The following is a 12,021-nucleotide window of genomic DNA, read 5'->3' as shown; positions in this document are numbered from 1 at the left end:
TCTCAGCGGCTTTTGATACCATTGACCATGGTATCCTGCTGTGCCGGTTGGAGGGGTTGGGAGTGGGGGGCACCGTTCTGCAGTGGTTCTCCTCCTATCTCTCCGACTGGTCGGAGTCGGTGTTGGCAGGGGGACAGAGGTCGACCCCGAGGTGCCTTGTTTGTGGGATGCCTCAGGGGTCGGTCTTCTCGCCCCTTCTGTTCAACATTTATGTAAAGCTGCTGGGCGAGATCATCCGTGGCTTTGGGGTGGAGTTCCATCAGTACGCTGATGATATGCAGCTGTACATCTCAACCCCAGGCCATCCCAACCATGCCCTTGAAGTGATGTCCTGGTGCCTGGAGGCCGTGTGGATCTGGATGGGGAGTAACAGGCTTCGACTCAACCCTTCCAAGACCGAGTGGCTGTGGCTTCCGGTGTCCCGATATAGCCAGCTGGTGCCATCGCTGGCTATCGGGGGCGAGTTATTGGCCCCTACGCATAGGGCTCGCAACTTGGCCATCCTCCTGGATGCACGGCTGTCTTTAGAAGAGCATATGACGGCCGTGGCCAGGGGAGCTTTTTATCAGGTCCGCCTGATTCGCCAGTTGCGTCCCTTTCTGGATCGGGACTCCTTACGCACAGTCACTCAGGCACTCGTCACTTCCCGCCTGGACTACTGCAATGCTCTCTACATGGGGCTCCCCTTGAGGAGCACCCGGAGGCTCCAATTGGTGCAGAATGCGGCCGCGTGGGGGATTATGGGAGCGAGGGGGCGCTCCCATGTGACACCTCTCCTGCGTGAGCTGCATTGGCTTCCAGTGGTCTTCCGAGTGCACTTCAAGGTGTTGGTTACCACCTTTAAAGCGCTCCATGGCATAGGACCTGGGTATTTGCGGAACCGCCTTCTGCCGATAGCCTCCCACCAACCAGTACGCTCCCACAGAGAGGGACTCCTCAAGGTGCCATCAGCCAGGCAATGTCAGCTGGCGACCCCCAGGGGGAGGGCCTTCTCTGTGGCAGCTCCTGCCCTCTGGAACGATTTGCCCCCAGAGATAAGAAGGATATCGGATCTCCGGGTCTTTCGCCGTGCCCTGAAAACTTTTCTTTTCCATCAAGCAGGGCTGGCGTGAAACCCCCCCCCCTTTTTTTAGTTTTTTAGTTTTTTTAGTTTTTTAGCTTTTAATCTGTCAATGGGTATTAATTCGAATTGTTTTAAATTTGGGCCAAAGTATGTAATTCTTTTAATAATTTTAAATTTTGTATTGGTATGTGTTTTAGTTCTGGCTGTGCACCGCCCTGAGTCTACTAGGAGAAGGGCGGTATACAAATTGAATTAAATAAATAAATAAATAAATAAATAAATAAATAAATTTGTTTAGTGACTGCTTGAAGTTGCAACAGCACTGAAAAAATGACTTATGACCATTTTTCACACTTATGGCCATTACAGCATCTCATGGTCACGTGACCAAAATTTGAGCGCTTGGCACTGGGCATGTATTTGCAGTGTCTCAGGGCCATGTGACGACTATTTGTAACCCTCCTTCCTGCCTTCCGGCAAGCAACATCACTGAGGGAAGACAAATTTACTTAACCAACAGCATGATTCAATTAACAACTGGAGTGACTCAATTGTGGCAAGAAAGGTTGTAAAATGGGGCAAAGCTCACTTAACAACTGCCTCACTTAGCACCATAAATTTGGGGCTCGTAAATTGAGACTATCTGTATAGCCACACTGACAGCCTTTCTCCAGGAGCACCTGAAGACAACACATCGATGGCCTGGCAGCCCCTTCCTCCTGCTGGACCCTCCATCTTCTTCCTGACTCACAAGTGAGACAGTCTTAAATCTGCACAGGTGTTGAAGTGGCACTGAGTGAACCCAGCCGTTGGCTTAATTTATCATTCAATGTGCAAATCTGGTCATTATTCAGTTCAGTAGCTGGGTTAAGTACCTTGTGCGAATGGAACTCACTGGGAGGGGCTCGGGGAAGACCCACTGTGCAGGTAAAGCTTAGGGAAAATAACAGGGATATTCTCTAAGTCTCAATTCATACAAACTTCCAGGATCATTAAATCTTTAGCTGCTAGCATCTAGGGTTACCATGCCATTCTCCAGCATTCTTCAAAGATGTCAGAATTGAAAACGGCTACACTCAAAAGATTTTGGAGTCTCAGGTAGAATATGTGACTAATGAATATGTATTCACTAAGACCACTGACATACGGTAGTCTACGATAACTTAATTATCATAATAATTATTTTTTTAGAATATAGATAAAAACACCATTCATCAGATGGGACTAGCACAGGTAAAGACCAAACAGTTACAAAACTGAGTTTCTTGTGGCCTCTTCAGCAATTCCGGACAGTCTGAGTCAATGGGTTGTACGTGAATTGTGCCATCTTAGAAAATTCTTCAGTTTGACAATCAAGCTAAGTATATTTTATCATCTCAATTAAGAATGCTTTCTCAGTGTTCAGTCCAGCTCATCCTATGTCCAGAGACGTTGCATTCCAGTAATCAAAATCTGACTTAAAACATCCAGGAGACCACATCAAAGTAAAATTTACAGGTATTTCTGGAATCCTTATTAAATCAGATATGAATAAATGAATGAATGGTCAGGAAATATTTAAGGGATTAGATTTACTTGGTAAGATTGATCATTCCTATCTATTATTATTGTTGTTGTTGCTATACACTGTACACAAGGAGTGACGTGGTAACAACAGCCTCTGTTTCCTGGCAGAATTGTCTACTAAGGAAAGTAGGGATTGTGTCTCCTTCCTCTGGCATTGCAAATTGCATTAATGCATTTTACTATATTAGATTGGCTGTGGGCACATAACCAAGAGGATGCCAACAGTTAATTTTTGGCCAAATCATGCCTGAACGCAACCTCTGAGTGATTATAAGTTGAAGTGAAAATCTCTCTCCTGCAAAACTATGCTCTGCTAAGACTATGGAATAATTCCTTGGTGATATGGAAGCCCAGGGGCTAGGGAGGAGAATTCTTTCCAGGATGTCCGGGGAGATCCAGCAGGGGGGCAAGTCATGAAATGTGCAGGGATCCTTGGTGCTCTCCGAGCTTTCTTGTTTCCTTGCAGACATTTCATTACCCAAACTAGGCAACATCATCAGTGCTAGTAAGGAGTGCAGTTTGCTGTCAGTTTATATTCTGGAGGTTTGACTGGCAGTGTTGGTAGGGGCAATCTTAGAGGTTCTTTTGGTTGGGCTGTTTACAGTTATGGCAGTTTCTTGACTGGGGTCTTGTTTACTTAATTGTTGGCCTGATGTTAACCTTGGAGTTAATCTATGCTAGGTGGATCTGGATTGCAGGTGGAGAAGTGCTTGGCTCTTTTTGTTCCCTTTTGGGCTGGGTGATTGTCTCTTTTCCATAGTCTATAGATGTTGTTAATGTCTATGTGTCTGTTGATGGTGGATTTGTCAGAGTGCCAGGCTTCTAGAAATTCCCTGGCATTTTTGGACTTGGCTCAGTCTAGGATGGTCACGTTTTCCCAATTGAAACTATGGCTAAGTCTGTCTATATGTTGCGGAATAAAAGAATTTTCATTATGTCTTATGACTGCTAGTTGGTGTTCCCGGATGCGTTCTGCCAGTTTTCTGCCTGTTTGTCTTACGTAGTGTTGCAGTTCTTACATTGTATGTTGCAGATGACTCCTGCTTTTTCTTCTGGGGTTTCTGGGTTTTTTGGCTTGCTTAGGATATTTTAGTTGGCTTGTGGGCTACATTGATTCCATGTGGTTGTAGTAAACTGTTGGTGGTTTCTGAGATATTCTTGATGTATGGCAAGTGTAATTCTTTTTAGGTTTGTGTTGGTTGTGCTGAAAGGCGCATTATGAGATCAGAATGCATATTATCAGTCTGGAAAAACCAGGTCCGCACATGAAGGTCTAATTAAACTGATGTATTGCTAAATATACCAATGCATCTTCAGAAGTAATGGTTGACACCTGCTTGGTGTTAGATAAGGGTCAATGGACACGGGGGGGGGGGTTGGATTTAGTCCACTTGCGGCTATGTAGGGATTCTAGGCTGATCCCTCTTTTGACTCCATCCCCAGAATAAACTCAAAAGAACTCTTCATTTCAAACATTGAAATGTCCTTCAGAAAGAACCCACGGTTCAAAAGCAGACCAAGATGGAGATGGAACCCAAACATTTAACCAAGGCAACAGTCTTGGAGAGCCAAGCACAAAATGACATTTCTCAATATTTCAGCCCAAATACTGGCTGCCTGACTACAGATTGAGCAAGCAATTGTTTGTGAATGAATGTTTCTGAGCAAACAGCTGTCATCACAGATGGAACAGTTTGCACAATCAACAAGCTCAGGTGCCCAGCTCTGGAAGCAAATCAGTTTTACTTGTCGCAACAGCCCCTCTGAGTCCTTTTAGCATTTCTTTATACAGCTCTGAAGCTTGTCCATTTGTTAATTCTCCAAATCAGCTGCACACAGGCAAAGAGAAAGTACAGGTAGCACTTGATTTACAACAGTTCGTTTAGTGATCATTCAAAGTTACAATGGCACTGAAAAAAGTGACTTATCATCATTTTTCAAAGTTATGGCATTTGCAGCAGGCCCATGATCGTGTGGTCAAAATTCAGATACTTGGAGATAAAAAAAGGAACGAGACAAGGTTGTCCACTGTCTCCTCTGTTGGTTGTATTAACACTAGAAGTGCTAAATAGAAGTATTAGAGAAGAAAAAGAGACAAAAGGAATGAAAATTCAAAAGGAAGAATATAAATTGCAAGCGTTTGCAGATGACCTGGTTTTCATTCTTGAAGATCCTTTAGATTCAATAATTGTATTGATAGACAAAATAGGAGAATTCGGGAAAGTAGCAGGTTTGAAAATTAATAAAGACAAAACAAAGATCTTGACAAAAAATACGTTAATAAAACAAAAAGAAGAATTGGCGGAAATATCAAAGATGCAGGTCACAAATAAGGTTAAATACTTGGGGATATATTTGACAACAAGATGTAGCACACTTAAAGAGAACAATTATAATAAACTCAAACAACAGATTGGGACAGATTTGGGAAAATGGGAAAATTTACAATTATCATTGATTGGAAGAATATTGACAATTAAAATGAATATACTACCTAGAATTCTGTATTTGTTCCAGACAATTCCAATTAGATTGGGAAAAGATTATTTTGAAGATTTGAATAAAATAATGTTAAAATATATTTGGCAGGGTAAAAAGGCGAGGATAAAATTGAAATTGTTGCAAGATGCTAGAATAAAAGGAGGTTTTGGTTTGCCTAATTGGGAACTTTATTATCAAGTGACAAGTTTGATGTGGATTAAAGAATGGATAACGTTATGAAATATTAGATTATTGACTTTAGAAGGACGACTTGTTGTTGGGATGGCATGCTTTTCTATTCTACAAGGGAACAAAAACACAGGGGTACTTCAGAAGATATTATATACGTGAAGCTTTGTTATTAAACTGGGAGAAGATTAAAAAATGCTATTTATAAATTCCAGTCTGGTTATGGACGATTGAAGCATTTTCATACTCAATAATATTTAGAAGGGAACAAATTGTTAGATATAGTGAAATATTGAATGAAAAGGGTGAACTCAAATCAAAGCAAGAATTGGAGGAACAAGGTTTAAAGATGAATTGGTTTTCTTATATGCAAATACATTCTAGATATAATAAAGATTATAAGGCAGAGGGTATTTATAATAATTTGACAAACTTAGATAAAATTTTAATAGGTTCTGATGACTATGTAATTAAAAAATTGTATGGTTATTTATTAGAGGTAAAGTTGGAAGAAGAACAAGTTAAAGAAACAATGATTGCATGGGGGGGAAATTTTGGTTATGGAATTGATTTAGAGAAATGACAAAAATTGTGGTTGCAAAATTACAAAATGACAATGTCAACAGTATATAAGGAAAATTTGTATAAGATGTTTTACAGGTGGCATTTACCCCCAACAAGAATAGCCAGAATGTTCAAGAACAAATTGGAAAAGTGCTGGAAATGTCATCAGACACCGGGCTCATATTACCACATGTAGTTGACATGTGCAGAAGCTAAAAGATACTGGACTATAATCCACACATGGTTGGAAAAAATGATAAAAAAACACATAGACTTTAAACCAAAGATTTTTTTATTAAGGATTGTGCCAGAAATATACAATAGAGAATTGAGATATTTAATTGTGAATGTTTTAACAGCAGCCAGAATTGTATTTGCGAAAAACTGGAAAAATGAGAAAATATCAATGCAAGATGAAGTTATTAAGAAAATTATGAAATGCGCTGAAATGAATAAATTGACATTTGAAATTAGAGAACAAGAAGATAAACAATATTACAAGATATGGGATTTATTTTATCAATGGCTAGATCAGAAAGCATGGAAATGAACTATGAAACACGAAGTGAATGTTATAAATATAATATTTGAAAATATTTTTTATGAAGCCGTAAAGCCATAGTTAAATAAATGATAAATGAGGATGCTTATTTGTTTGACAATATGAGAAATTAAATAATTAGTAAATTTTGAATATGGAGATGAAGCACAAAAGATTTGTACCGGACCGACACACAGTTTGAAATTGTAATGGATGATGGATTATGTTTTATGTTTTGTTTAAAAATAAAAAAAACTTTTCAAAAAGTTTTCAAAAAATTTTTGAAAAAAAATTTCAGATGCTTGGCAACTGATTCATATTTATGACTGTTGCTGTGTCCCAAGATCTTGTAATTCCCTCTTGTGACCTTCTGACAAGCAAAGTCAATGGCGAAGCCAGATTCACTTAGCAACTTAGTTACTAACTTATCAATTGTAGTGATTCACTTAACAACTGTGGCAAGAAATGTCATAAAATGGGGCAAGTTCACTTAACAAATGTCTTACTTAATAACAGAAATGTTAGGTTCAATTGTGGTCGTAAGTTGAGGACTACCTGTACTGGGATACACTTAAAAATCAAGTAATACTCCCATCTCAGAACAAATACCACCGCCCCCCACCCCTCTCAAAAATTCTTTTTGAGAGATTCACTGTGGAAGTGCCCTTAAAACTCCTGTAAGTCAAAATGCCCTTTTGGAAACAGAAAATAGACTTTTTGGAACTAAAAGCTTGCGAGGGAAAAAGGAGCAAGATCTCCAAACTGCCTAAATGCCTAAAGAAAATTACACAATAAGATTTTTTTTTTTTCTGTTTTTGCCTAGGTCTTATTTAGAAAGATCAGGCAATGCAAAACCTTCTCCCTTATATATGCTGGCCGATGACAAAAGGAAAAGGATCGGGTCCTTGACAGTGCTAGTCACTGTTAGCGCTGTTAGCGCTGATGATATAACCAAGTTTGGGTAATGAACCATCTGCAAGAAATCAACCAAGCTCAGAGAGCACCAAAGACCCCTCATTTCAACCCTGAACTACAAATATTCTACTTGATAGGAAAAAGAAGGGTTTCTTTTTTAAAAAAAAATCCAGATTATAGATGAGCAAACCACCAGGTGAAGGCAAGAGAGGCATAAGATACTTTCTCCCACTTTCCCTCCAATTTTTACACACGGCTTAATGGATAAAATTAGCTGCCCTGCTCTTGCCAATAAAAGTTGACTGCTTTTCAATCAATGTCTGGTAATGTGTGTAATGAACAGAACAGATTGCACTTTATGTTCTTGAAAGTGTTTCGGTGTTTATCCTTATGCCACAAATGTAATTAATTTATATTAAAATTGCACCAGCTCCTATTTAAAAAGGTGGCTGGAATACACGGAGCTCTACCATACGTAGCTCCTGCCTGACCTGATCCTAGAGAAAGGCCGGTGGGACCTGGTTGTAGAAATCTCAGATCACTGTCCACATGTTCTTCAATCAGTGGAAAGGACTGCAAATCTATTGTTCCTTGCCTACATCAAGCTTAAAAAATGGCATGCTTGTGTTTTTTTTTTAATTATATACAGTTGCTATAGACAACCGATGGTATCAGGTACAAGATACAGGCAATTCTTATCTCAGAAGCCACGAAAAGAAACCATCTGCAATAACAAAGTAAGAGCACAGACTTCAGTAGAGTGCAACTGTTCATGACACGTCATCTAAATCACGGAAACAAAACCATCAGTGACTTGTCCAGGATGGAGACTTTTGTTAAGATGGGAGGACCACCAGATGTTCCTCTGCTTCCTCAAAGACTATTGGTAAATTATAGGTAGTCTTCATTTACAATTGAGCCCAACATTTCTGTTGCTAAGCAAGACAAGTTGTTTAGTGTTGTTCTGACCCATTTTATGACCTTTCTTGGGATCCAATTTATAAATTTATGGAAGTTGTGGGTGCTCCATCACTGGAGGTTTTTAAGAAAAGACTGGACAGCCACTTGTCTGAAATGGTATCAGGTCTCCTGCTTGAGCAGGGGGTTGGACTAGTAGACCTCCAAGGCTGCTTCCAGCTCTATTCTGATTGGCTGAAATTAGGAACTTCTGACCAAGCCAGAAGACACCTCGCTCATCATTCAGTGAAAAAGCTATAGACACACAATCTACTCATTCCTGCTTGAGTTTTCTCATGACTTTAAGGATGGGCATCTGGAAGGCCACACATGGTTCTTTTGATGATCTTTAAAGCCCTCTTAGATCACAACTGTTGAAAGGTGAAAGTACATATTAAGAGGAAAGCAAACTGGAAGAGGAGCTGGAAAAAAACTTGAAATCTTTGTCGTACAGAGCAAGGGATTTGTGATGCTCTCTGAGCTTGGTTGTTTTTTTTGCAGATGTTTCATTACCCAAACTAGATAACATCATTAGTGCTATTAAGGAGTGAGGTTTGCTATCAAGTTTATATTCTAGTGGCTTCCCCTGCTAGTGTTAGTGGGAGTAGAACTTGGAGGTTCTACTCCCCCAGTGGCAATTGGTTGGGCCGTTTAAGTTAGCTTGTTTGGCAGTTTCTTGATTGGAGTCTAGTTTACTTCTGAACTGATGGTCTGATCTTAATCTTGGAGTTAATCTATGCTCATCTCTATATCGATTGCACCAAGGACCCCTCATTTCAACCCTGAGCTACAAATATTCTCCTTTATGTTTTTAGTATGTTAAAATAAATGCCATTTTATTGTCAGAATCAAACATGTACACAAGTTGAGGCTTACTTTTGATATCAAAATGAGGCTGCAACCAGCGTGGGAGGTCAAAGACCAACCCCCTGCATCCTCTGGTTAAGTAACAGTACTTTCTGCAATACCGTATTTGTGCCCAAGAGAAAGGATCATCTGTTCGTTTTTTACCCTTGGTGGTGGTTGGTACTATTCATCTCTTTTCAGGAACAACACTATCCTGCTGGGAGGGAGGCAAACTATGATCTAATACGTTTTCCAGCTTGAGATTCTATGATGCCTTTGTGCGGAGGGATGGCTCCCTTGGCTTCATTGATCACTGAGATAATAATTTCTTTAAAATAAAGACAACGCTGTTTTTCTTGCTTCGTTTTGCAATAATGTAACCCAAAACGCAGCCATCAGAAGAAAAAACATTGGATTTTTTTTACATCCATCCTACATTTCCAGATTCAGTTTGTTTTTAGCACAGTGGGCAGCTTTTTAAAAAAAAAAAAAAAAAAACCTCTCCTTCAACAGAACAAACCTGGCACGCTGTTGTAGTTACTTTATGAAACTTAGCCAACTCTGGGTGGCTTACATGATAAAAGACAGGAAGGAAGGAAGGAAGGAAGGAAGGAAGGAAGGAAGGAAGGAAGGAAGGAAGGAAGGAAGGGAGACCTAACATCAAAAGAACAAACAGAATGGCCGAAAAACCTCTTTAAAAAACCCAGATGAGCTCAACAGCCATCCTAACCTCCAAGCCTGGAGGCAAAGATGTTAGTGACTGCTGGAACACCATCAATATGGGAGCCATACAGATTTCCAGGGAGATGCTATTCCAGAGGGCAGGTATTGCAAAGAGAAGGCTCACTTCCAAAGTCGCAATAGATAACACTGTTGAATTGAAGGGATCTGGGTTAATGTAATGGTTTGGTTTATGTACCTCTGCAAATTTCAGCCCACAAGCAATTCCAGGATGCAGTGGTTACTTGTTATTTTCTTATTCTGGGACGTGTTCTCTAGAATTATTCACGTTCTGTGATTTTCAAAGAATCACTTTGAGCAAATGCATAACTGGACCTTATCCCATGGACAGGATTCCTGGATCAGTCCTCTGCGGAAGCACTTTAAATGGCTGTTGGCTGGGGAATTCTGGGAGTTGAAGTCTACCACTCTTCAGGTTGCTGGGTTGAGAAACACCGCCTTAGAAGGCATCTATCTATCTCAGCATCTTTAAGATATGTGATCCTCAATTTCCAGAATTCTCTAGCCAGTAATTCAAACTTTCCAGAACAATCTCGACCTACTTTGGAGTGATTGTAACTTCCCTAACAAAGGAAATAGTAGCTAAGTTTGGTCTAATGCAGTGTTGGCAAAACTTTTTGGCACCGAGCAGATGATATTCTAGTTTCTGGTGCGCCATCTGGTCTTCCGGTTATTGGCGCGCATGCGCACACGAAGACCAGCGGTGCACATGTGCTGGCTCCGTCTTGCCTTTTGGGGGTCTTCGCACCTCCCTGCCTGCCCCTCTGGTCCCCATCAGGGTGGTGAGACATCCCCACTGACAACCCGGTTCCGCAGCCCCAGACAGGGAAAGTTGGGTAGGGAATGCCACCTCCCCTTCCCGGCCTCGGAGGTAAGGGGCATTGGCGTTCCCGGAGCTTGGCTTGGGGGGCCAGCAGGCAGGAGAGCTTTGCCCCAACTCTGGCTGGGATGAAGCACACACCCCCAGCCCACCACTGAGAACAACCAGCAGTGCCCCTCCTCTTATCCCTCGGTGACTCCTTCCCACTTCCCGGCCGGCCTGGCACGCCTCTTACCCCTCGCTGGAATCTCCATGCTGCGTTCTCTTCTGGACAGCTTGTCTCCCCAATGGCAGCTCCTCCTCCTCTTCTTCCTGGCTACTCCAGCATCCTGGCCAGAAGCGGCAGTGCGAGAACCATCACTGCCCCCCACCCCTCGTGGCAGCAGGAGCAGCGGGTGGGGTGGGTGGCCACCCACCCACCCAGCAAATGCTGTCCCGCTGCCCCGTGCGCCCGAGCTGGCCAGGCACTCCAGACTGCAGACATGCATCGCTGCTGCAGGCTGGGGGGCTGGGGCCGCACAAGAAGTCCCCTCGGGCAGGGAGTGGCCCCAGGCCACCCGTCCTGGCTGGCAGCTCTGCTCCCCTTGCTTTCCAGGTTACGGTGCACCAGCCAGCTGGTCTTCACACGCCCCAAAGCACCAGAAACTGAAAAAGCAGTCGCCCGGCACGCACCGGGAAGATGATTTTCCAGTTTCCAGTGCGGGCACGTAGACTGGCCAGCTAGTCTTCGCGCACGCATGCACGCCAGAAACCACAAGACCAGGCAGCTGCTCTTTCAGTTTCTGGCACTCCTGCACGCGTGAAGACCATGATGGCCAGCGCATTGAAACCCAGAAGAGCAATGGGTGATGGCTCATGTGCCCAGAGGGATGTGATCTGTCCCCGTCCACACACACACACAAACACAGCCAGCCGAGGGTTAAGGAAACACTTTGGCACACACCCAGGTCTTCTCCAACTTGGCAGTGATTTACACACCGTCTGCCAAGTGCGTTTATTTCCACAAAACAGAAAGATAAGATACTTAGCGTACAAAAAGTCCAAGCAGAATAATATTTCTCTCAGCAGTTCCGGACGAGGCTTTAGTGACTATCCAAGGTTTACTTTGTTCGTCACAGGGATCACTGGCCACCACCCTCTATTATATAGTCTCTGGGGTGTGGTCCAGTGATTCAGTTCTAATCCCTAGCACGCCTCCTGAGCTGCTGCAATCGTTTATCACGCCTTCGGAGGCGTGCGTCCAGGAATGATGTTTCTCCGTCACTCTGATCCGAGCCACCTGTCTCCCTGCTAATCTCCTCTCCCTCGGCCGGCACCTGAGACAATGCCAGAGGGGAG

The sequence above is a fragment of the Pantherophis guttatus genome, chromosome 12, assembly GCF_059756535.1.
Source record: "Pantherophis guttatus breed Tessera chromosome 12, ASM5975653v1, whole genome shotgun sequence".
NCBI lineage: Eukaryota > Metazoa > Chordata > Lepidosauria > Squamata > Colubridae > Pantherophis > Pantherophis guttatus.
The sequence above is the reverse complement of the archived record's forward strand: the minus strand, read 5'-3'. Positions refer to the sequence as shown.